Source organism: Pongo pygmaeus, chromosome X, assembly GCF_028885625.2.
Source record: "Pongo pygmaeus isolate AG05252 chromosome X, NHGRI_mPonPyg2-v2.0_pri, whole genome shotgun sequence".
In the NCBI taxonomy this organism is placed as follows: domain Eukaryota; kingdom Metazoa; phylum Chordata; class Mammalia; order Primates; family Hominidae; genus Pongo; species Pongo pygmaeus.
In genome coordinates, this window is record NC_072396.2 from 114,212,258 (window position 1) to 114,239,553 (window position 27,296).

General features: G+C 40.0%; 1 protein-coding gene across 9 annotated transcripts in view; it reads left to right on the forward strand.

Annotated features, from left to right (window-relative positions):
* The window catches only part of TMEM164 (transmembrane protein 164), a 182,069-nt gene that overhangs the window by 16,330 nt on the left and 138,443 nt on the right, over window positions 1-27,296 (forward strand). The window contains exon 1 of one of the 9 annotated variants that reach the window (XM_063660280.1): window positions 1,108-1,691. The exons of the other annotated variants lie outside the window; for them this stretch is intronic. The gene's annotated coding sequence lies outside the window, so the exon portion shown is untranslated. Of the gene's footprint in view, window positions 1-1,107; window positions 1,692-27,296 lie in introns of those variants that run through there. 9 annotated transcript variants of the gene reach the window in all.

Sequence of the window (27,296 nt, forward strand, 5' to 3'; positions counted from 1 at the left end):
TTAGCCCCCTGTTTCTAGGATCAGATATCGATGGTTATTTCCTTGGTAGCCTGGCAAAAGGGAGAAAGGTAGGTTTATATGTAGGGTTATATAAATGTTGGGGCCATCAAGCAATGTAGATTCTGCTTTTTTATTCCCAGTGTACTCAAGAGGGCTTGAAAGCCATGCATCCTAAGTAAAGTGGTTGGGGGATTTGGAATGAAAAGGAAGGACTGCTGTGATACTGTTCCTTCAGTACTCTTATCTTATTTAACAGCATCACAATCCATCCAGTGACTTGGGTTAAATCCCTAGAAACCTTGATACATCTCAATTCCCCCCCTTCCTCCTTTTCATCATCATAGTCTCAGTCATCTTGATTCTGCCTTTCATGATCTCTTTCATTTCTCTTCCTTTTCTTCTTTGATTCCCCTGCCCTGTTTCATGTTGTTGTTTATCACTGTCATCATCATCACCTGGCTTGTTAGAGCAGCCTTGTGATTGATCTTCTCTCCTCTATCCTTTACACTACTCTATCCTTTACTCTATGTACTACTCGACCGTTTACACTACTGCCAGAATGATGGAAGTAAAATACATGTTGGATCATGCCATTCCCTTCCTTCAAAACCTTCGATAACTCCTTAATGCCTTCATCAGGGATGGTAAACACATAGATAAATACACTTTATATTGTCCCTGGTCGACTGTGCTAATCAATCGTAGGCACGCTTTCCCAGGGAGAGTCCAAGTAGATTTAAAATCTTTTTAGCATAGCATTCTAGGTAGCCACTTATCAATCAGTCAGAGTTGGTATTAATATATAAACTAGGGATGGCACATAGATAAAGCCTGTACAGTAATCCTAATCTCCTTATGATAGGATTCGGTATCTTCTATGATTTTGGTCCCAACCTTTTTTTTCAGCCTTATTATTTAGTATATTCTTCCATGTGTTCTCTGATCCAGCCACCAGCACCATGCACTTCCATTCTTCTCTGAGTTTATACTTTGTTTATGCTGCACTGTTAGACAGAAATATTCTTTCTTTTCTCTTCCTGTTGAAATGCTAGTTATCATTCAAGGCTCAGCCCAAACACTCCCTCTTGTGAAGCTGTCTTCAAGCCTCTAAGCCAGATTTAGCCTCTCTTGTCTATTTTAGCATGTTATTCTGCCTTGTATTATGTAATTGTTTGTGTATCTTCCCTACTCCTTAGATTGTATGTTCCCGAATGTAAGGTCTATGTTTTTATTAATTTTTGTATCCTCCACAGCTTTTGGTACATTCTAGACTCCTAATTTTTTAAAAATTAAGTCTAGTCCAGTCCCTTTGTTTTCCAGATGAGGAAACTGTGGCTTAGAGGAAAAGGTCATTAGTTCATTTTGGGATTTGTTGATTTTCAGATGTTTGAGATGTTGAGGATGGATTGTCCAGCAGGCTATTGAGATGTGGTGAAGGCTAGAAATGTTGATTTAGGAGGTATTGGCTTTGAGAAGATAAAGGAGGAGAAGAGGAGAGCATCATGCAAGCTGGAGAAGAGAAAGAAGTATTCTGGGGAATGTCTCCTTTGGGAGCAGAAAGAAGACTCTGATGGAGCAGCCATCCAGGAAGTGGAATGAGATCCAGGAGAGGAAGGAGTTTCAGAAGGCAGGGAGCTGGTCCTCTATGTCATGAAATGTAGAGGGTGAGGCCAAGGAGGACCTGAGAGAAGGTAATTAGACTTGGTGTTTACAGGCTGGTCCCTGTGGCCAGCCACCCCACCCACTTTAAAATATTTACTCTACAAATGTTAATGTGTGAAGAGTTGCATGCCAGAATATTTATGGCATCAGTGTTGGTGGATACAGAACATTGGGAAACAGCCCATTAATAGCAGAATGGTAAATCTGGCCAATGAATAGTATAGCTTTTTAAAGGAGGCTGATGTCTGAATTCACTTTCAAAGTTATTCACAACATATTGCTAAAATACAAAAATGTTGGAGAACCATATGTATGAGAGAAACCCCTTTTTCTAAAAAAAAAAAAAAAAAAAAAAGCCCAAGCAGCCCCTTCATATGTGCATGTTTATGAGCACATTTAAAAAATCTGCAAGAATGTATACTAAATAGCACTTACTCCTGAGTGATTAGGGAAAGAGGGGAATTCTCATTTTTTAATGACTACATTTCTGTATTATTTGAATTTGGTATTAGTATAGATTTCTTTAGTAATTAAGAGAAATACTTATTTAAATAAAGAAAGGATGATTGGCAGCCTGTGAGAATAGTTTTACTAAAAAAGATTCAATGGACAAAGGAAGCCAACTCACGAGAGAACATTTGGCAACTGAGAAAACATCATGTGTTTTGGAGGCTGTGCCACAGGTGCCTTGCTGTCTGTGTGGCTGGTGGGGGTGAGGCAGGGGGCATGGAGAGATTATGGCTGGAATGAGGCAGTTATCCCATTGCCAGGAAGTTCAGCGGAAAGGCAGGGGATAAGTAGAAGAGTAGCTAAGTGGCCAAGAGGCAGGCAGGGGCTGATTAAGAAGGAATTAAAAAAGCAAATCTCTGTGTGTGTGTTTGTGTGTGTGTGTGTGTGTGTGTGTGTGTGTGTGTGTGTGTGTGTGAGATTCAGTGCTGAGCTGCAGAGAGAGAAGGAAGGGGACACTCATTGCTATGAGGAAACATCAGTGTGAAGCGGGGAGCAGGGTAGTTGAGAAGGGACAAATGAAATACCAATTTTAGTAGTAGGGAAGCTTCCAGAAAAGCATGAGATCTCAGGCCAATTAAGCCTCTGATACATGTAATGATTGGGGACTAGGCTGGACTAGCTAATCGCCTTCTCTAACGGTAGGTTAAGAAAGCTCCTTTTTGTTTATGTTTTGGTTACAAAAAATGTTTTGGCAGTAGCAGACTTATTGTGCTGGTTCAGAGAATAGTCTGGTGAGTGACTGAAATGGAATTTTTGTGAGCCCTTGAAGGCCTTTAAGTCATCTGGACCTGCCGCTAAGTTTGGGACTAGAAGTGGAGATGGAGAACAGTGGAGGTCAGACTCCTCAACCCTGGCTGCATCTCTCAGTCACCTAGGGCAGCAGATAATAAAACACAAACCAATGCCTGCTCCCACACCCTGTTCTTAGATAATTGATTACACTTGGGGCCTGGACATAGGCATTTAAGAAAAAACTCCTCAAGTGATTCTAATCTGTAGCCAGGGTTAGGAATCAATAGTTGAGAAGACTGGATTAAATGTGTTCTGAGCCTAAACTGACCACTAGAAATTGTGTGTGTGTGTGTGTGTGTGTGTGTGTATTGAGTGATATCTCAATATAGTTATTTCCTCCTCTGTATTCCCAAAGCCTTGGGAGTGGACTGCTTGTAAAGTGTTAGTTCCATTGCCTGCTAGTTAGTTGTTTACTTGTCAAGAGAGATCTAAGAAGTAAGATTCTCAATAATAGTAACTACCTTTATTGGGCCTTTTTCAGGGATAGGTTTTCAGACTTACCCTGAATCATACAGCTTGTAGGATGGGTGCCAGCACTAGGACCCATATCTGCCCCTTTTGAGCAGAGTGCCTGGCATATAGGTATTTGATCGTCACATGATGTGACAAGGAGCTTTGTTTCTTTGTGCAATGCTTCTTTTTATTAAAAAACCCAGCGGTGGTAAAATCTGACATATTTGAAAAGTCTGGTGGGAGAGAGGTTTGAGGAGAACTGCCTGGCATTCAAAAAGCTTATGATATGTTAGGTATTGTGTGGTGAATCTAGATCACATAACATGTATTAAGCAATTACTCCAAGCCTAGTCGTACTAGAGAGATACAAAAGTATTAGATGTGGTTTCTGCCCCCAGGGAACTTATTATCAAGGCTCATTAACAGTCTGACTACTGTATTTTTAGGTGGCAAGTATGTACAGAATTTATGACCAGAAAATGCTAGAGATCAGAGAGGCTTTCAAGTTCCTGAAGTTCAAGCCCATTGTTTTGCAGATAGAGAAAGAAGCCCAGAGCAGAAAGCTGCTTGCTGAAGGTCACACCACTTGGGAATGGCAGAGCCAAGGCTGGTGTATATGGCCTTACCCTTTGAGGTCCTATTACACTCTGTTCTGTCGCCCTTGAAGGACAGGTGAACCTAATGGCCCATGTTAAAACTTTAACGATATGCTTTATGCCTCCAGGCCTCCTTATGGTTTGGGGGAGGGGAGGTTAAATTTTAGTCTTTCTTAAAACGTTGAGTGGGAAGGGCCAGCACTGGTTACCTCTGGCTCAAGCCCAAGAGTTCTAAAGATGGCTAATTTTCCCTTTACTGAAACAACCACTGATTCTAGTCTAATTAGGGCACTTTTCTACTTCTCCTAAGGGTCTTTCCCAAGCTCAGTGTGTTTATGACTTTTCTACTTCAGTTCCTCATTTTTTTTTTCCTTTTTGTGAAACTCATCTTAAAGACAAGAGGTGCCTGTCCTTATGGGTGGGCCTGAGAATTAGAGGAGTGGGGCCAGTTCCTAGTGATACTAGCATCAGGCTGGTTCTTTTGACCTTGTCTCCTGCTGCTTCCCAAGCCAGAAATTTAGATCCAAGTTTGGGGCTTTCTCAGAAGATTCAGGTATAATTCAAGGTAGAGGTATTCTTCCTTCCAGACCCCTGTCCCCACACAGTTAGTATTAGGGTATAATTCTAGTCACCACTAACATCTATTGAACACTTACCAAGTGCCAGGCACCCTGTGGAATAGATGCTATTATTTGCATTCCCATTTTATAGATAAGAAAAATAAGGGTCAGGGAGGTTACGTAACATACCCAAGGTCACACAGCTAGAAAGTGACCAAGCTGGTATGGATGTGTAGATCCGGCTGACTTGTTACTGTTAGGCTAATAGAGCCTAACATGAAAATAAGTTACCAATTATATTTTTGTATTGACGAAGAACCATTTGCCAATTTTCTGCAAGCCAATTTAAAGAAATGGTCGAAAGAGAAGCATTCTACCTATAGTTCTGTTCCACTGTGGGGTGGACTGTATCAAGAGGCTTGCCAGTCACCTGCATTTGTCAAGTAAGTCACTTCCCTTCTCTGAGATTCAGTTTCTGCCTCTGTAAATGAGAGGGTTAGACCATATGGTATCTAAGACCTTTTCTGTCTTCATTTACTACTTCCTGGTAGAATGGAAAAATTGTAGAATTGGATGAAGGACACAATGCATTAGAAACACAAATGTGGAGAGAATACATAGTTCATGATGGATGGGTCAGTTAGCCAGTTACACACTGTTTCTGTTTTCCCTTTTGAATTTATAATGAAACATTTTTTTTTTTCTTTTCAGCAAGCTCCTTGCTAACATCAGAAAGTACTAGCTTTCCTTTTTTGTTGTTTGGTTCTTTTGTTTGAGACAGGGTCTTGCTCTATCACTCAGGCTAGATGCAGTGGTGTAATTACAGTTCAACTGTAACCTCGAACTCTTGGACTCAAGATTTCCTTCCACCTCAGCCTTTCGAGTAACTAGGACCACAGGCACATGCCACCACACCTGGCTGATTTTTAAATTTTTTTGTAGAGACAGGGTCTCACTGTGTTGCCCAGGCTGGTCTCGAACTTCTGGCCTCACATGATCCTCCTGCCAAAGTCCTGGGATTACTGTTGTGAGCCACTGTGCCTGGCCTCTAGCTTTCTTAAAGTAGCTGTTATTTAATTTCAGGGCTTGTAGTCTCTAAAACTGTTGGTAAACGTTGAATAAAGGCTGAAGGGTAACAGGGCACTTAAATATGAGATGCCATGTTTTATGGCTCTGTGTGAGAATTAGTAAAATTTGTGTTCTGTTTTACAAGAGGGCCTTGGGAGATGATGGTTTCTAGAAGAGAAGCAATTGAAACAACAGATTATACATGTAACTTTTATCTCCTTGCAGGGTTTACGAGCAGGCAGATACATAACTAGGTCTAGTGTATGGTATCATTCATTTATCTGTGTGTCGTGAAAAGATCTTGTATTCAGGAACACTAGGTTAATAATCTACAAAATCTAATACTATTAGAATGGTAGGCTTGATCTTAAAATTTTTGTGTTGTTGTTATTGTTGGGTGTGTGTGTGCGTGTGTGTGTGTTGGCATATGTGTTCTTGAACCCAGTGGCCTTTATTTTGGATGGTTTGTATATCAGCTTGCATCAGGGAAGGCTCTGAGGGCTTGTCCCCAAAGCCAGGCTCTTTCCTCCTCTCCTGCTGGCTCACATATGTCTCCAGGTTCTTATAAGGCAGAATAGACTAGGTACTGCTATTAGAAGGAACAAAATTATTTACCTTGGGACAGGAAGGAGAAGCCCTAACAGGTGGGCTCTGATGGCAGTGCTGCTTGGCACACAGTCAATGCTATACAAATGTCAAGCATTCTGCTCACTGGTCCTAGGTCAGAGTCCTTGGGATGCTCATCACTTGTGGGCTCAGGTATCAGGGCAGCTGAGTTAGAAAGCCCAACAATATTGCTATACAGAAGGAGTTAAAAACCAGATGGCATCAAAACCCAAGCTTCACACACATCTTGTTCTTCAGCTGCCAACCCTGCACCTCAATCTGATTTTACCTTATTCTCACCTAGGTCTGGGTAAGCTCATGTAATTGCATGTTCCTGCCATGAATATCCTGGGTTTCAGAAAAAGAGTGAGTGAGATGAGGCCACAGTGTGGCAGTATTTGTTTTGTTTGTTTGTTTTTGTTTTTAATATTGCTCAGTCATGCCACGAAATGGGTACCTCCTAAACACTAACTTGGATACCCCGCTGGTTTGCTGCCTTTCAGTTTTCTATTCACATAATTATTGTTTGCATTCCCATTCTAATTTTGGCCTCTGGTCTCAGTAAGAAGGAGAATTGAAATACTCAGCGTCACACGCATTACACCCACGACCCTCATTCATTTCACAAACTAGCCTCCTGTATTTCTTCTCTTCTTCTGGCTTGGCATAGGGCTTTTGAGTTAGATCTGAGCTCAAAGCTAATTTCTATTACTCATGAGCTGTGTGCCTTTAGGCAAGTCACCCAATCACTGTCATTATGTTTTTCATTTGTAAAACGGGGCTAAAAATTCTATCTACCTCTTCAAGTTATTTAGAGAATTATGTGAGTTAATATTTCTAAAGCTCTGGGAACACTGTGTGGTACATATTAGGTATTCAGAAAATATTAGTTACAGTCTTCCTCCTTGCTCCCCAAGAAATAGAGCCAGTAACAACAACCTTTCTTCTAATACCTCATGAACTTCTCCTGGCATTAGCTGTCTGAAGGGGCTGAGGTTTGCCTTTTCTTTTGACGATGGAGATTAGTCATTAGAAACTCTGGATTTCATCCTCACAGGAAACTTGAAGTTGTTGACTTTTGTTCCTTGTTAAAGAGTTGGTACGACTGGGGCGGAAATCTCCAGAGAAAAGGGCGTGTTCCTCTACTAATTACTCTGTAGACGGCAGAGGGTGTGTGAGTAATGAGCTGTATGCTGGGTGTGGGAGTTCAGTGCCCAGCCTTCGGGAAAACATGGGTAAGTTTCATTGGCTCTTACAGCAGTTTGTGGCTCCCTGACTATCTACCCTGGAGATGTATTGGAGTCCAATAGTTAGAACCTCAGATCCGCGGGTAATAGGCCTATTACTTACTTCCTCACAGTAATGGTAACAGCTCACATTTATTTTGCCCTTACTTTGTGCCAGGCACTGTCCTAAGTGCCTTATGTGCATGAACTCATTTAATCCTCACAAGAATTCTAAAAGGTAGGGTGCAGAGCAACTAAATAGCTTGCCTACAGTCACACAGCTAGTGGGGTGGAGCTCGGATTAGAATTAGGCAGTTCAGAGCCCATAAACTTAACCAACTGCTTGGTTGAGTCTCTAGTCCTTCGGTTTTCTTTTTTAACTTAACATGTTGTAATTTTGTAACTGCTGGTCTTTAGAAATGCAGTTGATCTTTGTGCATCATTTTTGTATCCAGCAACCTTGCTAAATGCTTTTAAGTTAATTATAATTAATATATCCGAGGATTCTTTGGGTTCTTTATGTTGGCAATCGTACATAATCTGCAAATAACGAGAACTTTGTCTCTTCCTTTGTGGCCATTATTTTTTTTTTAATATCTTTTTCTCAACTTACTGTTTTAGTTGAGACCTCCCGTATAGTGCTTAATACAAGTGACAATGTTGGGCAACTCTTATCTTGTGTTCTGCCTTAAAGGATATGCTTTCAGTGCTTCATCATAAAGTATGATCTTTGCTATAATTTTTTTTTGGTATTATTTATTAGATTATAGAAGTTCCCTCCTATTCTAAGTTTGCTAAGATTTTTAAAAAATCATGAATGGATGTTGCATTTTATCAGAAGCTTTTTCTTCATCTGTTGAGATGATCATATTGCTTTTGTTCTTTAGTCTTTCAGTGTGGTCAATTATACTGATTGATTGTCTAATATTAAACTGTCTCTGTATTCCTGGAATCAAGTCACCTTGATCATGATGTATTATCTTTTTTATTGTTCCTGGATATGGTTTGCTAGTATTTTACATGGTATTCTTAAACACTGTGAGTGGGCTGGGCACGGTGGCTCACGCCTGTAATCCTAGCACTTTGGGAGGCCAAGGTGGGTGGATCACCTGAGGTCAGGAGTTCGAGACCAGCCTGACCAATATGGTGAAACCCCATCTCTACTAAAAATACGAAAATTAGCTGGGCGTGGTGGTGTGTGCCTGTAGTCCTAGCTACTCGGGAGGCTGAGACAGGAGAATCGCTTGAATCCGGGAGGTGGAGATTGCAGTGAGCCGAGATCATGCCACTGCACTCCAGCCTGGGTGACAGAGCAAGACTCCGTCTCAAAAAAAAAAAATAAAAATAAAATAAAATAAATCTGTGAGTGAATCTGTCTCTAGTTTTCACTGTTCATACTGCCTTTGTCAGGTTTTCTTATTAAGTTTGTGCTAGCTTCATAAAATGGATTGGCCAATGCTGCTTCCTCTTTTTCTAAACTTTGGAAAAGTTTGCATGAGATCAGAGTGATTTGTTTCTTAAAGGTTTGTTAGAACTTGCCTATAAAACTATCTGGGCTTTCATATTGTCTTTGTGGGAAGATTATGGACTACTGATTCAATTTCTTTAATGGTTATAGGAATTTTCAGACATTGTATTTTTCTTTAGTCAGTGTCTTTATGTTTTGCTAGGAATTTGACCATTTTGTCTAAATTTTCAAATTTATTGGTATAAAATTGATAATAGTCTCTTAACTATAAACACTACAGATATTTAAAAGATTTCTTCCTTTTCTCTCATACTATTATTTGCTACTAAAAAATCAATCTCACCAGTAGTTTGTAAGTTTTATTTATCTTTTATAGGAAATAATTGAGGCTTTGTTGATGGAGCTATTATATGTTTGTTTTCTATTTTGTTAATTGCTGCTTATTTTAAAAATCTGTTTTCTCCTTCATATTTTCTTTGGAGTTATGTCTCTTGTTCTTTTCCTAACTTAGGTGGGATGCTTAGCTTATTTATTTTTAGACTTTCTTATTTGACTATATGAATTAAAAGGTTAATAATTTTTGCTACCTAATGTTTAGCTACATTCCACTAATTTTGATATGTTATAACATTTTGTTATTGCTCAGTTCCAAGTATTTTGGAATTTCCATTGTGCTTTCTTAACTCATGGGTTGTTTAGAAGGATTAACAGTTTTTTCCTAAATGTTTTAAAAGTCATCTTTTTGTTGCTGATTTCTAACTTGATAACATTGTAATCAGAGAATGTGATCTGTATGTTCTCTTTCTTTGAATTTTGTTGAGATTTGTTTTGTGGCCCAGTATGATACAGTGTCCACTAGATCAACCTTGTTAATTTTGCTGCTCTTCAATCACTTTACCTTATTTTTTCTCTGCTTAATCTGTCAGTTACTGGGAGATTTTTAAAAGTTTACCGCCACAGAGGTATATTTATCTATTTCTTTTTTTAGTACTGTTAACCTTTACTTTATATATTTTTGAGGTTGTGTTATTAGGTATAGTATGTTAATTTTTGCATTTATTGTTACATCTATTGGTCAAATGTTCAATATAGGGGTCCTGTGGCAACTTAGAGTGTGGATAGATCTACATGCTATAAGGGTGGCTTGGTAATGGCGAAAGCATCCCTCTGGGTGGGCTGGGTAAATTGGATTTTCAGCTCCAGGGAAGAAACACCCTTAAAATCAAAATTGCACCTTCTTGAAGAATTCTTAAATTTGACATTGCCAAACAAAATTAACACCCTCATATCCTCAAGTGCCAGAGGCTTTTGTCGTTATTGAAAACACTCTTAAAAGCTGCATTCCTTCTGGGATGCATGAGGGGTTGGGAAGGAAAGCTTTATTTTTCATGGGCCTTACAGACATTACTTCTGGTTGGTCAGACATGTTTCAGACCCTTGGACTTTCTTCTTCTTATTGCCTAGTATATTTTCTATGAGACCTGAGCCAAATCCTGTTACCTCTCTGCTTTTTAGGTTCAATGACTGGTTCCCTTTTCCCCTGACAGAAGTGAAGTGTGGAGAAATTGAAATAATAGTTGCATAGGGATTCTAAATAATTTATTAGTTCCCTCACTTGCTCTGCTGGAAACAAAAATAAAGTCTATAGAAGACAGTGTTCACAAGGATCAAGCAACAGAAATGATGTCAGCGATTCCCCCTTTTATTAGATTTTCGAATGGAATCAGACTGTGTGAAGCTGGAAGGCATACAGAGAGACAAATTACATTTGGTCACATATGGGTGGGAATGGAACTTTTCAGTCCAGCTCTTGAGCCTATGTGGTGCTGTGAAATCTTATTTTCATGCTCTGTTAGGGCAGCAGCTCCTGATTCTGATTGCGTTTCCTAAATAAGCACTCTGAGCTGGTCCTCTTTGCTAGCCCTTCCTTACTACTCAGAGAGTTTCATTGAAGTGGGAGCAGGTGACCCAGTTAGGGTCCCCTGTTTCAGGTGTTCTTTCATTTGCATGTAACAATACTTCTCTGTCTCTTTTTTAAAAAAAATTTATTTTTTGATTATAGAAGTAGCATATGATCATAAATTAAGAAATTAGAAATATAGAAATATATAAAACAAAAGTGAAAGTTTCTGGTAATCTGTCTCCCTGACCTGTTCTCTTCTCTCCCTTTTTCTCTCTTTCTCTGTTTTTTTTTGTTTTGTTTTGTTTTGTTTTGTTTTGTTTTTGAGGCTGGATCTCACTCTGTCATCCAGGCTGGAGTGCAGTGGCATGATCATGGCTCACTGTAGCCTTGACTTCCCTGGGCTCAGGTGATCCTCCTGCCTTAGCCTCCCGAGTAGCTGAGACTACAGGTGCATGCCACCACACCTGGCTAATTTTTGTATTTTTTGTAGAGACAGGGTTTCACTGCGTTGCCCAGGCTGGTTTGAACTCCTGGGCTTAAGTAATCCTTCTATCTCTGCCTCCCAAAGTGATGGGATTACGGGCATGAGCCATCACATTTGGCCTCTTTTTTTTTTTTTTTTTTAACATTTTTTTCATGTTTTTAAATGTGCGTTTTATTATTGTTCAGATGTGAAAAGGCCAACGGATCAAGAGACAGTTGCCATTTAAAAGATAGTACCTTCACTGGGTGCAGTGGCTCACGCCTGTAATCCCAGCACTTTTGGAGGCTGAGGTGGGCAGATCACAGGATTTCGAGACCAGCCTGGCCAAAATGGCGAAACCCCATCTCTACTAAAAATACAAAAATTAGCCAGGTGTGATGGTGGGCGCCTGTAATCCCAGATACTAGGGAGGCTGAGGAACTAGAATTGCTTGAACCCAGGGGACGGAGGTTGCAGTGAGCTGAGATCACGCCACTGCACTCCAGCCTGGGCGACAGAGCAAGACTCTGTCTCAAAAAAAAAAAAAAAAGAAAAAAAAAGAAAAAGAAAAAAGAAAAGATAGTACATTCTTTTCAAAAGGAACTATTATGGTACATTGTGTCTTATAATTTTTAAATTTTTAAAATTTATTATACTTTCAGTTCTGGGATACATGTGCAGAATGTGCAGGTTTGTTACATAGGTATACATGTGTCATGGTGGTTTGCTGCACCTATCAACCCTTTGTCTACATTAAGTATTTCTCCTAATGTTATCCCTCCTCTTCCCCTGCAACTGCCAACAGGCACCGGCGTGTGATGTTCCCTTCCCTGTGCCCATATGTTCTCATTGTTCAACTCCCACTTATGAATGAGAACATGAGGTGTTTGGTTTTCTGTTCCTATGTTAATTTGCTGAGAATGATGGTTTCCAGCTTCATCCATGTCCCTGTAAAGGACATTAACTGATTCTTTTTTATGGCTGCATAGTATTCCATGGTGTATATGTGCCACATTTTCTTTATGCAGTCCATCATTGATGGGCGTTTGGGTTTTAACATTTTTTAAAGAGTTGATGTCTCACTCTATCACTCAGGCTTGAGTGCAGCGGCACGATCAGGGCTCACTGCAGCCTCAAACTCTGGTGCTCAAGCTATCTTCCCACTTCAGCTTTCCAAGTAGCTGGGACTACAGATGCACACCACCATGTCCAGCTAATGTTTTATTATTTTTTTAGAGATGGGGGTCTCACTATGTTGCCCAGGCTGGTCTCAAACTCCTGGCCTCAAGTGATCCTCCTGCCTCAACCTCCCAAAGTGCTAGAATTACAGGCATGAGCTGCAGTGCCCTGCCCTAGTCCTCCTTTTTGTAATAATTTTAAAAAGGTTTTTTTGCTTATTGTTATTATTTTTACTTAACCCATAATATTTTATATATTTTTGGAGTACAGTGTGAGATTTTGATACACGTATCCATTAACCAATGTCTCCCTAATCCTTCCTTTCCCCCTACCTTTCCCCACCTCTAGTAACTACTACTGTACTCTCTATGAGATCAACTTTTTTAGTCCTGCTCTTTTTTTTTCTTTTTTCTTTTTTTATTATTATTATACTTTAAGTTTTAGGATACATGTGCACAACATGCAGGTTTGTTACATATGTAAAGACCTCGGCTAATGTGAAAGAATATCTCCTTCTCTCTGATCTTTTCCTTTAAATTTGCATTTCTCACAAAAGTGTAGTGTGAAAAAAAATCCAACTTGATGGGGGAGAGGGCTCCAGATTTTATAGAATATGGCTGCATGAACTAAAGGTCAGGGGTTGAAGGAACTGGAATTAAAAATATCAATTACTCATCTTTATTTAAAAATGGGTAAATATAAGGCAGAAAATAATATTTTAGGTACACACATCCTGATCTAGCTATGTTTATGTGTGTTGGGGTGATGGATGGACAAGAGGTATAGTTCAAATGAGATCATTTTTGTGAAATGGCTTTGTAAACTGTAACATGCCCTATAAATATGAGATTAGCTTTAATATTGGCCCTGACTCTCCAGTGTGGCTTTGTGTGTTTGTCTAAACAGTTAGTATCTGTCAGTGCTCCATTGCACAAGGAACTGACACAATGGTATCCCGTGCCTCTGTTGTTGTTGTTGTTTTTGTTGTTGTTTTGCAGTTCTAAAAGCTTAGTTAATTGCCTTCATTAGCTTAATATATACCATGTGAAAAGCGTAGAAAAGCAGAACTCAAAACTCAGAGAATAAAGGACAGAACATAACTAACTACCGATGTGCACAGTAGTTACCTGCTGCAGGGAATTGAAGCATATAAGCTTCATCTAGTACTACCTCAAATACAGTAAAGTGGATGACAGCACTCTATAAACTGTAAAGCTGAATAATAATGCCAAGGATTGTTGTCATCATGACTACTGAGATTGGCTGTCACCCAGCGACTCAGCTGTGATATGCTTCCAGGCAGTTCCTGAGAGCTCCTGCAAGCCCCTTTCCTGTACAGGTGCTGGAAAGTGCCATAGAAATACAGTCTCCTGATGACTGTAAAAGCCAGGCAGCTAGATTTAATAAGACATTTGTCAAGGAGATGGAAGATTATGGCCAATTTTGGTAGACAGATAGTTGCCGGCTAAAACAAAGCATGTATTGAACTGTTTTGGAGTAGGAAGAAGCATTGCTATGACAACAAATTACTTATATTTGATTTAGAAGAAGGAGAGCAGTGTAGCTTAATGGTTTAGAAAGCTCATGAGAACAATTGTTGGCACGGGTTTATGTTAAAATATAAAATGTTAAGTATGATCTGTTAAATAATTGAGCACCTCAGTGCATTCTGTCTCTTCTCTCACTCTCTCTAACCAATAAAAGACAATATAAATAAATTCAAAGAAAAAAAAGCTAGCAGAGTTACATGCAAATTGTTCCATTTTATAAGGTGCCCAGATGAAATTCACAGCCAAAATTTGCTGGAATGCAAAAAATGTTATTTCTTTATAGGAAAAAAAGAACCCAGAGACCTATTCACTGTGTTTTCATGCCATGCAAACCTGATGATGGTAGTTTGGAGTTTCTCATTCTGTAGGTGATTAATCTTCTTTGTGATCGATAGTATGTTTTATTTGAAAAGAAACTACACTTCAGACCATTTCTGTCCTTTGACTGTGTTCATGCCTGAGAGAATGAGTAAACAGTCGTTTGTATGAACTGGTTATTTGTAGTTCCCCTGGGGAAGTAGGTATCAGGCAGGTAGCAAAGGCATCTAGCATCTGGAGGAAGCTTGTGGATATAGATGCTTTCTCTTAGAAAGATAGCTCTTTCCTGTTCCTAAAGGTAAAACCAAACAGATGGCCCATATTCACTGGGGATAGGTCTCAGGGTCTTCTTCATCAGGTTCTGAGGGTGGGTAGATCTAAGGACTCCTTGAGGGCTCTTGAGGCAGAGAATCAGATACTTTCTAATCTCTCCTTTTTTTGCTTTTCCCTGATCCCCACTTTTACCCAGTACCATCTTCCTGTTTTCCCCTTATACTTCTAGAACAGTACAGTAAAGTAGGAAACAGGGAAAAGCTTGGAAAATGGAGGACTGACTCCAAGAGGACAGGAATAACTACCCTCAACTTTTAAACTGCCTCTGCAGGCAAAACTCACAAATTTGTATTCCCCCCACCCCACCGCCCACCCAACTTCTTTGGAGGGAAAACTTCCATTGGTCATTATTACTGGGAGGAGACCGTGTCATGGAGTTCATTCAGAGGAGGAAGACTGAAAATAATAAGCCAGATCTTAGGCTAACCTCCTGTGAAAGAGAAGTGGCCCAATATCACAGCTGTTTGATGAATCATAGAATTTGCCTGGCATATAGTTTAAATTTCACCTTTTTATGCGACTTGGTGTTCTGTGTTTTACTAGTTGGCATCATGTCAGATCATGTTCTACCCTTCTCGGAAACTTCTAGTGCTCCCAGTTACTTACAAAATAAAATCCAGAATTGGTGAGCTGTTCCTTAAGGCCCTTCCTGATGTGGAAATAGACCTCTTAGAAAAAGGTTGCAAAAGCAACACATACTCATTATAGAAAATTTGGAAACTAAAGAATTTGGCAAACTTTTTCTGCAAAGGGCCAGATAGTAAATGTTTTAGGCTTTGTGAACCATGCTGTGTCTGCCACAACTACTCAACTCTGCTATTGAAGCACAAAAGCAGCTACAGATAATGCCAGTATGTGAGTGAATGTGTGTGGCAGTGTTCTACTAAAACTGTATACAAATCAGTCAGTGGGCCACGTTTGGTTCGCAGGTTATTGTTTGCTGAACACTGCTATAGAAAATAAAAATCACTCATAGTCTTGCCACAAAAATGTTAACATTTTTGCTTATTCTCCTTCTTCTCTTCATATTATTTTATGTGCTTGTGTCTATACTGTACATTGCCAATTTTATACCTGATTTTTTTCACTAAGCATCCTCATAAACGTTTCCTATGTTATTTAAAACTTGTTGGCTTAACTCTTAATGCCTATATGGTACTCCATCCTGTAACTGGATCATAATTTACCTAGTCATTTCCTTTTTGTTTTTAGGCGGGGATGGATTCTTGCTCTGTCACCCAGGCTGGAGTGCAGTGGCACGATCTCAGCTCACTGCAACCTCTGCCTCCCAGGTTCAAGCGATTCTCGTGCCTCAGTCTCCCAAGTAGCTGGGACTACAGGCTACCATCACCGCAGCCGGCTAATTTTTGTATTTTTTAGTAGAGATGGGGTTTTACCATGTTGTCCAGGCTGGTCTCGAACTCCTGATCTCAAGTGATCCGCCCACTTCGGCCTCCCAAAGTGCTCCTATGGTTTTTTTTGCAGTTATAAACTTTAAAAAGTTTCTTCTTGTACAAATCTTTGTGTTTCACATTATTTTGTAGGTCACTTTCCTTGAAGTGGAGTTACCAGGACGGGGGTATGGATGTTTTTAAGGAGCTTAATATCTCTTTTTTTTTGTTTTTTTTTTTTTAAAAAAGGTAGTGCTTATGTACATTCCTACTAGCAGGGGGACAGAGAGAGCCTCTTCCAACTCATCCTCACCAACGTCAGATATTGTCACTAAAGCAAAATCTTTTTTTTAAAACAATTTTTTTAAAAATGGCATCTAAGTTAATGTGTAATTCTTTGATTATTAAGGTGATTGGAGAAAAAGTTTCAAATGATTGTTGAATGATGAGTGGGATCACATAGTTCTTCTGTGGCTCAGTTTTTCATAAATGTACCTTGGGCCCTAACTTGCTTTTCCTTTTCATCATGCAGTTCCCCCCTTTCATCTTCCTGGCTCCTTCTGTTAAAATTTTATTCATTCTTTAGGGCTCAATCCTATCTGTATTCATGTACCTGTCTGTGGAGTCCTCCCTAGTTCCTCCTACTCGATATGATCTCTCTGTCTTTGAATCCCTGTAGCACTGTGTACCTCTCTTGTGGTATTTATCTCTTTTTGCCCCTTTTTGTGGTTATCTCTGTACTGGCTTTATGCCTATGTCATGGACGCTGGGTAATATTATCTTTGCATTGACTCCCAGAGCCTAGTAGAGAGCTTAGTGTACAATGGGCTGATTAGCCTACCAGAGCTATGTTGAAAGGTGCCTGAGGACTGCTGCAGATGACCTTTCAAAAAATTCGATGTTGCAATTACCTGTGATGTTTACAGAATGGATTGGGATCACTGATAAGAGATGCTTTGCTGGTTACTTAAGATGGGCTGTATCTATAAGTCCTAGTCACTCTTTTTTGTGAAATTTGAATCATCAAAATTTCCAAGTAGTGATAAAAAACAGTTTTAGCATATGTTAGGCTATTCTCTTGTGTATCTGGTAGTTTATGTGATGATGGAAATGTTTTATATCTGCACTGTCTGATATGGTAGTCACTGGCCACATGTGGCTGTTGTGCACTGTATATGTGGTCACTGCAACTGAGGAACCGATTTTTTTTTCGTTTTACTAATTTTAAATACTTTAAATAGCCACATGTAGCTAGTGGTAACCATATGGGACAGTGCAGGATAATGTAGAATATTTAAAGTTATGGTCTCTTTTTTGTGGCCAAAAGAAGCTGGATATGTATAGTGACCCACGGTAACATTGACATTGTAGTTTTCTGGAATTTTGGAGAGGCAGTCTAGACCCTGATAGAACCGTAGAGAGAGAGAGAGAGGGGAAGCCATAAATTTGGTTCAAAATGGAAACTGATTCCAGTGGGAGGTGTATGTTGTGCGAAAAGGGAGATGATGCCAGATTGGTAGGGTAGAGGCAGAGTACAATAAGCTGGAATACCTAGAGGAGACATTTGGACATGATACAATTGTTGATAGGGAACCATTAAAGATTCATGAAAAGAGGAGTGACAGATGACTGTGGGGTTGCAAGGTCACCTTTGCCTGGCATATGAAGCTGCTGGGAAAGGATGTGAGTTATTGGCCCCTCCTTCAGTGGATAGGGTTGGGCAGTAGTGATTCACAAACTCCATCAAAACGCAGCCACATCAGAAAACACAAATGATTTATTTTTGCATTAGCTTCCAGTTATTGTGTGCCTTCCTGTGGTTCAGATATACACCACCATATATTGCGGAGGGCTTGTAGCTGGGGGGCTGTGGAGAATGGCGGCCTGCGTGACAGGAGCAGGCCAGTGACCTCTGCTTAGCCACAGGCAAAATTGCCATCTGTGACCCTGGTACCTTGAAAGGTGTGTCTTGAATGGCTCTTTGACTCTTCAGAAACAATCTGGGAGCCCATTCATTCTGTTCTCACTTGCCTGCTTCCTTTAAGGGCCGATAGCAAATTTCTAATTTTACTGTTAGGAGAATATTTTCAATCTCATTTTTTAACCTTTAAATTAAGTTGAACCTTTCAATTAAGTTGAATTAATATTTCTTCCCACTACCTACTCCTTACTGCCCTCACTCTGTCCTTTATTAGATTGCTTATATTTCCATAACTGCATCGTGACCTTAGCACATGAACTTAATCATTAACTATCATATTCCTAAAGAACAGCCTTTGGACTCATTTTTAAGAAAAAGAAAAACACTATTAAAGGGATTCTCTCTCTTCTCACACTCTCCCACATGCCCAGCTAACCCAGCCACCCTCGTTCTCTACCCTACCTGTACTCCCACCCTCCATGCCCACTTTGGCTCAGGGAGATGGTCCAGCTGAGGAACAGCCTCCCTTTTGGGAAAACATGCTCCATTTAAATCATACCTAGTAAGTCTTCAGAAACCCTGACCCAGGAGGGGCTTTGGGACACAACTGACAATTAAATCTCTCAGTGTCAGGAGATCTTGCAACTGAGAACTGAGTGCCCCTTCCACCTCACTCATAATTGACAGGGGCCAGTGGCTTGTGTGAGCCTCACCTCACCTGGCATCACCACTCCTCACCCCACCTTACCTCACCTTACCCCACCTTACCCCACCTTACCCCACCATACCTCACCTCACCTTCTCTCCTGCTCTTGAGAGACAACTAGGTAACTGTGAGTAGCACTTCTCCCTCGGCAAAGTGAAGCAGCTTCCTCACTGATGCTCAATTCAAGGAAAGAGAAAAGTTCTTGCCTTGAGTTACCATGGGGCGGGGGGGAAGGGGAAATTTTTTTTAAAAACTACTTTGAGCTTCACACTTAAGATTTTTACAAAAATCAATTATATTTGGTTTCTCTTTTGATCATGAAGGCGGTATAGTTTAAGGGTTGAGGCATGGATACTACTGGAATCAGACACTAGTGGACTAGAATTTTGGTTCTATCACTTGCTAGCTGTTTAAACTTAGGGAAGTTTCTTAATTTCTTTGAACCTCAATTTACTTGTCTGTAAAATGGGGATAATAATGCTTGCCTTGCATGGTTGTTGTAAAGATTAGAGATTGTCTGTACAGCATGATTCCTGGGACCCAGTAAGGACTCAATAAAAGGCAGTTGTTATTATTAAAGCAGGTCATTTATGTTTGTAACAACCACAGGGTTAAGCTCATTGTCCCAACATCCTTTTTTCTCATCCCTCAGCATGCTTGCTTTTGCCTTCCTGAAGCTGAAGATATTTATCCTCAGGGCAAGAGACATTGGGTGTGAGGGATTTAATGAGACAGATTTTCTTGACAGAGGGATTCTTAGGTAAGGAAAACTCGAGTAAGGAAAACTCGAGAGCTGGATGAGTAAGGAAAACTCGAGTAAGGAAAACTCGAGAGCTGGATGAGTAAGGAAAACTCGAGAGCGGCCTTTGCCAAGGAAATCTAAAGCAATTGCCACCCTGTTGGAGAGGTTTCTGTCCTGTCTGAAGGTAGGGATGGGGGATGGATGGATGATTGGGATGACAGCCTTCTGCTGGCCTTTTAGAGTACATTCCCAGGAAGATAGCCTCTACTTTCTGCATTGTGGGAGTGAGGGCGGGGGATGGATATTGTTTTTGAGTGAAGGAAACCTTGTGTTCCATACTTAAGCATCATGTTCCCCCACCTGGGATGCTCTGTTGGCCTGATTTAAGGAAAGCTTTCCAGTTGATCTTTTAATCTTCAGAAATAACACCAGAAATCAGTTATGCCATCACTTTCCTTATAAAACTAACTAGCTTTCACTTAGCAGATTTTGTTCTAGGGATTCAGTGTGTCTGGATATTGAATTTTTGTACTGCCCAGGCAAGGTTTTCTGAGAGTAGTATGTGTGATGTGTGTGGATAAGGGGTTGGGGGTGGCTCAGAGGGTGAGGGTGTGGAGCATTGTCTTCAAAATCCCTGAGCAAGGCTGAGGGTGTTTCCATGTCTACTGCCCTAATGGGGATTCTAGCAAATAGGGGCAGTGCTGGCTCATTCATAGATATTAAAATAAAATGTTAAGGGGGCTTCCTTCTAAGAGCCAACTCTAAGGCATTCTCTCCAAATTTACTCGTCTCTGTTGCTATCTCTTTTGTTAGAATGAGAAGATACTCTTGAAAAACTGTTTATGATACAAATCTATATGTTAAATCCTACTTTTAGTGCAGAGAGGCAGCTTGCAAAAAGTAAATTCCACGGAGAGCCTTTTAGACAAACTCCTTTGGTAATGTGAATTGTAGCCTTTGAATTTCTTGGTTGTTAAATCTTGATTTTTATATATAGGTTTGCTTCAAGCAGTTTACCTATTTTTTACATTTTAGTAGAATGACTGGGTATGTTCCTTTTATAAAATACTCAGGAAAATGGAACCAGTGTCATGGTCTCCCTTGATCTAAGTTCCCAGAGACTTAAGATCTCAGAGCTGTAGCAGCAACTCAGTGAGTTCCATCAGCATACCAGTTCCCAGCAGCTTTTCTCTATCTGTATTTTAAGGAGTTGTATACAGAGTCACTTTTCATGATGACAAGATGCAGGGTGATATGATTTGAAAAAAGAACTGAATGAATCTTTTTTTTCCCTCTGTATTTTAATGGAGGCAAACTGAATGAATTCTTTCCTTAGTCCCTTCTGCTGGTCTTTGCCTTGGTTGAAACCTCCTTTTCCCTTTGCTCAGCCACCCTTTGGGGTTACCTGCTGCTTGGGCTGAAGTCCTAAGGCTTAGCGACAAGTAACCATGTTGCCTCCGAGGCTAGTGGGCACAGCTAAACACTAATATTTGGGCCCTAACTTTCAGCTTGATTTGAGGAAATGCCACTGCTAAATGTCATCTTTTTTTGTGGATCCCTATTTGACTGACTCTTTGGATAAAACAGGTGGGCAGGCAACAAATTAAGTGGGAAATGTTTCTGTGAAACAAATCCGTTTAATAGTGTTACCTCATAAATAAGTAACAAACACAACTCTATCCCCTAACCCGCAGTAGCCCATATAGCCAGAAAGGAAAAGTAGATTGTTTCTTTGTCGCTTCTGTTATGGTTTTACTTAAGTGAATTATCAGATCAGACCCCTGTTTGTACAGAAGTTTCAAAAATGTTTGTTGTAAATTGATCTGAGCCAATTTGGTTTTCCACAGTTAATTTGATTCTATTCTGGTAGGTATCATTAATCTCCAATAGTCAGAGGTAGGTAAGGGCTATAGGTTTTTCCCCCACAACCAGTAGATTACAATGAAAGGAATTCTGATTAAATTCTGCCATGTAACTTTATTAATAATCAGGCACAAGACAGTTACACAGCCTGACCTGTACACCCAGAGACAATTCCAGTACTTTTTTTGCAAACCACCATATTGTGTGAAAGATTCACTGGAGATAGATGTGACAATATTTTAGCAGTAGGATTCAGCTTACCTTCTAATTAGAGGGCACATCTGAGTCCTCCATTAAGTGTCTGGACATAAGATTTGTTGGGACTCCTGAGCCTAAGGTATCATTTTAAAGGAGTGAAGAATGTTGGGCTAACCAGAGTCTTATATCCAATTCGTGCAAAAGTGGGAGCAACTGAATATTTCTAAATGATATACCTGTCTTGAACACTAGGCAGTTTCCCTAATGAAATATTTCTAGTATTCATTGTTGTAACGAACAAACGATCAGAAGTACTTCAGAGCTGAAGCATGTAAGTGTGACTTTTTTCCCCATTAGAAAAAAATTAAGGTATATTTAACATACAGTAAAATTCACCCTTCTAATGGTACAGTTCTCTGAGTTTTGACAAATGCATACAGTTCTATGAACACTCCAGTCAAGATAGAGAATATTCCCACCACCCCCAAAGATTCCCCTGTGCCTTGATTTTGGGATTTTTAAAGAGCAGCTTTACTGAGATATAATTCATATACCATAAAATTCACCTACTTAAGGTGTATAATTCAGTGGTTTTCATATACTACATTTAAAAAAAATTGTGGTTAAATATATACATATAAAATAAAAAATTTGCCATTTTAAGCATATTTAAGTGTACACTTCGGTAGCATTAATTTCATTTGAGATGTTATGCAACCACCACTCCTATTTCTAGCACTTTTTTTTTTTAAATCACACCAAACAGCAGCTCTGTACACATTAAGGAATAACTTCCAATTCTTACCTTCCCCAGGCCCTGGTAACCACTGTTCTACTTTCTGTCTCTATAAATGTGCCTATTCTAGGAACCTATTATCGGTGGAATCATATAATATTTGTCCTTTTATGTCTGGCTTGTTTTACTTAGCAAAATGTTTTCAAGGTTGTAGCATGTATCAGAACTTTGTTCCTTTTTTAAGGGTGGGTAATATTACATTGTATGTATAGATCACATTTTATTTATCTGTCAGTGGACATTTAGGTTGTTTCTACCTTTTGGCTATTGTGAATAATGCTGCAGTGAATGTTGGCATACAAGTATTTGTTTGAGTCCTTGTTTTCAGTTCTTTTGGGTATGTGTATACCTAGGAGTGGAATTGCTGGGTCATATGGTAATTCTATGTTTAGCTTTTTGAGGAATTGCCAAGCTGTTTTCCACAGCAACTGGCCGCTTTACGTTCCCACCAGTAATGTACAAGGGTTCCAATTTCTACATATCCTCACCAGCACTTGTTATTTTCTGTTTTTAAAATTATAGCCGTCCTAGCAGTATGAAGTGGTATATCATTGTGGTTTTGTTTTGCATTTCCCTGATGACTAATGATGTTGAACTTTATTTCATGTGCTTATTAGCCATTTGTATATCCTCTCTGGAGAAATGTTTGTTCAAGTTCTTTGCCCATTTTTTGAAAAAACTGGGTTTTTGTTGCTGAGTTGCAGGAATTCTTGATTGTAGGCTTTGATTAGAAATTTCAGTTGGTAACTAATATCACCCCTGGAGTTTGTATTCTCGATTAGGGGTCTTCAGATGTTAACAGTGGTGTGTGGTAAATGTTTAAAGCTCTGATTAATGGCATTTGCCAATTTCCATGGTCAATTTCAAGCTACCAGTCTGGCCCCTCACTAAGGTAACAAAGGAGTTCGGAAGAGATGTACACAATCAACTCTTTCTAGCCAGTGCTATTGGGCTTCCAGTATGCAACAGAATGTTAACTCACCACCCTATGGTGTAGAATAAAACTAACACAGAGGCATATTTATCACAGTGTCTACACTGAAACTATTTAAATTAAATTAGAAATAACTAAAAGTAAATGAAAATAATTTTCAATTACAACACTTTAGCTCCTTCAATAAAAGCAAGAATAATTATTTGTTGAGCACATCATATGCTAGACATGTTCCAAGTATTAATAGATATTATCAGTAAATAGAGGAGGAAATGTAGAATAAGTTAGTAGTAGGCTGGGACTTGAAGTCAGACTCCAGAGCCCATGTGTTTGATCTCTTTACCGCACTGTCTTCTATCCCATTAGTGGAATTTACTTACTGAGTGTTGACTACTATAAACAGAGTAGACTACTTTCTTCTAACCCCAGGGATGCTTCTGTGTTACTTTGTACCCTCCAGCCTCTCTAAATCCTGTTCAAATTGGAATTGAAAACTAAAGCTGTGGTGGTACCACATATCAACGAACTGTAAGGGGTTAAAAATATCCTTTTCCTGGTTGCAAAAAAGCATGTGTTGTAAGAAACATTTAAGCAAGTGAGAAATGGCAAAAATAGAAAGTGAAAGTACCCCATAAACCCATCTGCCAGAGATAATCATTATCAACAACTAGCATTTATTCTTTCAGAGCTTTTTCTTTACACATTTTTTAAAAATAACAATGGGATGATTCCTTATAATCTGAGTCTCTTTTCACTTCATAATATAGTTAGGCTATTTTCCATGCCAGTGTGTATAGCTCTACTTCATTCATTTTAACAGCTTTACTTCATTCATTTTAACAGCTACATAATATCCCTTGTGTGAAGGAAATGTAAGGGATTTTGAAGGGCTATTTTGAAGTGATGATAGGTGGCACATGGGACAAAAAGGTTGAAAACTACTGTTGGGTACCAACAATAGAGGCACTATACTTTCCATTTCTCCCCCCAGAGGCTACTATAACTTACCTGAAACGATAAGACGAAAATCCATGAGCACTGGGAAGAGTTACAGGAAAACTCAAACTAAGCTAGTCAGGGATAATTGAGAGATAAGACTACATATCAAATTCCTTCACATGTCTTTAGGGCTTTACAGTTCTGGTCTTTGAAACTCTATTTGGAATCTTTCTTAATCTCCAGTAGGCCCTGCTTTGAGTTTGGGAAACATTGTTTTCCAGGAAATACAACCTTTTAATTTCCCCTCATCTGTTCCTCATCTTGAGAGATTGCCACCGTCATGTTTTCTTGCTGTGATAATCTGTCAGGATTTTTTTTTGTTGTTGTTGTTATTTGTTTTTGAGACAAGGTCTTGTTCTGTCACCCAGGCTGGAGTGCAATGGTGTGATCATAGCTCACTGCAACCTTGAACTCCCAGGCTGAAGCAATCCTCCCCACCACAGCCTCCTGAGTAGCGGGGACTGCCACCATTCCTTGCTTTTTTTTTTTTTTTTTTTACTTTCTTCTACAGATGGGGTCTCACTATATTGCCCAGGCTATTTTGGAGCTCCTGGGCTCACATGATCGTCCTGCCTTGGCCTCCCAAAGTGCTGGACTTACAGGCATGAGCTGACATGCCTGGCCTGATATGTCAGTTTTCAGTGGTTGTCAGTATTTCTTTGTTTTCTCCTCTGTCCTAGGCACTTGTCACTAGGAAAGTGCCTAATGACTCCATCAGGTGTGGCATTTATTATTGTTGCAACAGGGAATTGATAAGACAAAAGAAGGCTATCTGGAGGATGAGTTAGCCAAGAAGTGGAAGAAGACAGCTGTTATTAGGTTGCTGTCAAAATAGCTTGCTTTACTCTCTGGCATGTATCACTCCAGGGAATGAAATAATCCAAGAATGATAAGCTCTCAATTGCCATCTGTTGGTTTGTGATGCTGCTTGCCTTGTTCTAGTTAACATTGAACACTGACCTCACATGGCACTTGGAGAAACTTAGAGGAGGATAAGATGATCATAGGGTGTAAAGCAAACTGACTGAACGCTTGCAGAGAGATGGGCTAAAGGCCTGTGGTATCAGTTTATCAGGATTTGTCTGCCTTACACTCTCTTATCCTTCCCTCTTTACCGCAGGGAGCTGGCAGAATGGTGTTTCCTCTGTAATATGACATATTTAGATTCTTTTACCAGTTTAAAGAAGTTAATTTAATGGGGGTAAAGGGGGCTAAGTTTTTAGGGTTGGGTCAGATACTGTCCTTATAAGAAAGATTATGGGTGTTTGAAGCTCATGAATGGACATGTCATTATCTTTCAAATTACATGCTAAGGATCAGGTTTGTATCATATGTATTTTACTATGCCTTCTGGTCCATATCTCAGACAAACCACTCTATGCCAGCTGTGCTAGGTGCCAGCAGCCATGAACTGTGCCAGAGATCCTGCCTCCCTGGCTTAGGTTGATTGGACTGAGTGGCCACCTGTCACCAAGACAGCCCATCTACCACCTAGCAGGTAACATGGGCTTGACGAGCTGAGAGCTGGGCCTTTCGTATTCCTCTCTTAGGAAATTAGAATTGGGAAACTGAGAGCCTAAGGCAGTTTGTAAACAGGGAAAAGAGCCAAAAGATGATGGGGAGTGGAGCAGTCATGACAGTCCATGTCCTAGCTGGTTTTATGAAGGGACAGAAACCATGAGCAAACAGAGGGACCTTGCAAGGGAGGAAGAGAGATGCCTTGAGAGACAGAAGAGCTGTTTCCTACAGACACCATGAACCCAGAACCACTTTCCAGTTCTCCTGAGGACCAGCTTTATCCTACCCTAGGATTCGAATGGGATACCTGTATTCTTTCCACAAACCTCCCTTTTCTTGAGCCAGCTTGAATGAGACTCTGTTTTCCCACAGTGGAAATTATTAGACCAGATCTAGGCTCCTACCTTTACAGTCAACTTCTGGGTTGAGTCAACAACAGTTGGTTTACATTTAAGGCTAACATGAAGTGCTGAAGACTATTCTAGGTATTACGGGGAACAGTGGAAAAACACAGATACCTGATTATTTCTGTCAAGCTCAGTGCTGACGTTATGGGCTTTGAATCCGTGTTCCTGGCAAACAGTGAGAATGAAAAGAGGCAGGGATCCTGACTGTTCATTTATCACTTCACAGCTCTCAACCAACAGGGGGCCTTCTTTATCCTATTTAGCCTCTCAGTAGAGTATTTGCCTTTTGCTTATTCCTCTTTCCAGTCAACTCTTGATTATTCATGTAATAGAGGAAAGCATTAATGTGAATGATAGAAGACTGCCCCACCTTGGCCTCTCTTCCCTGCCACAGCAGCATCCAGTCACAGAAATGGAAACAACTAGCAGGAGAGGTAAGGAGGCTGAAAAAAGGTGGGATGGGGCCAAGCAAATTAACATTGTTTCTTCTACTTTTATACCTTCTTTCTGTTAATAAATGCTGCCTGTTTGAGTTTCTCTTCTGGTGTCACTAGGAGATTGCTGGAACAGCAATGCCATTTGCTTGATTTAAGTCAAAATATGGGATCTTTTCAAAAACTGAAATAGAGTTGGGAGCAATTGACTAGGCTGTTAGTTTCCTCTCCCATCTATTGTACCCCCTTTTTGTCGGTGCCACCCAGCTTTCTTGTTGGCTGAGTTTAATGTTGGGCCACTAGCAACCATTCTTCGTTCAGGATTTTGGACTCAGCTAGCCAAAATATCCACAATAGTATTTCTCAAAGTATGGTTCTTGACCCACTTGCATCAGAGTCACCATGGGTGCTTTTTAAAAATGCTGATTCCTTCCACCTTGAATGCATTGAAGGAAAAATGCTAATTCCTGGGCCCTATCCCAGAGCTATTGAGTCCAGATATTGGGGTGGGGGACAGAATTGGCTTGGAAATATGAATTTTAACTCACCCACCTCCAGGTGATATTTATGTGCTCTCAACTTTGAGAAAGGCTACTCTGTAAAATGGCCTGAGGGGATTTGGAGGGTAGCTCTGGGAAATTACCAACACTTCTCTTTCACTCACTATTTGTAGAGCAAGTGAGTGCGTGGGGAGAGGAAA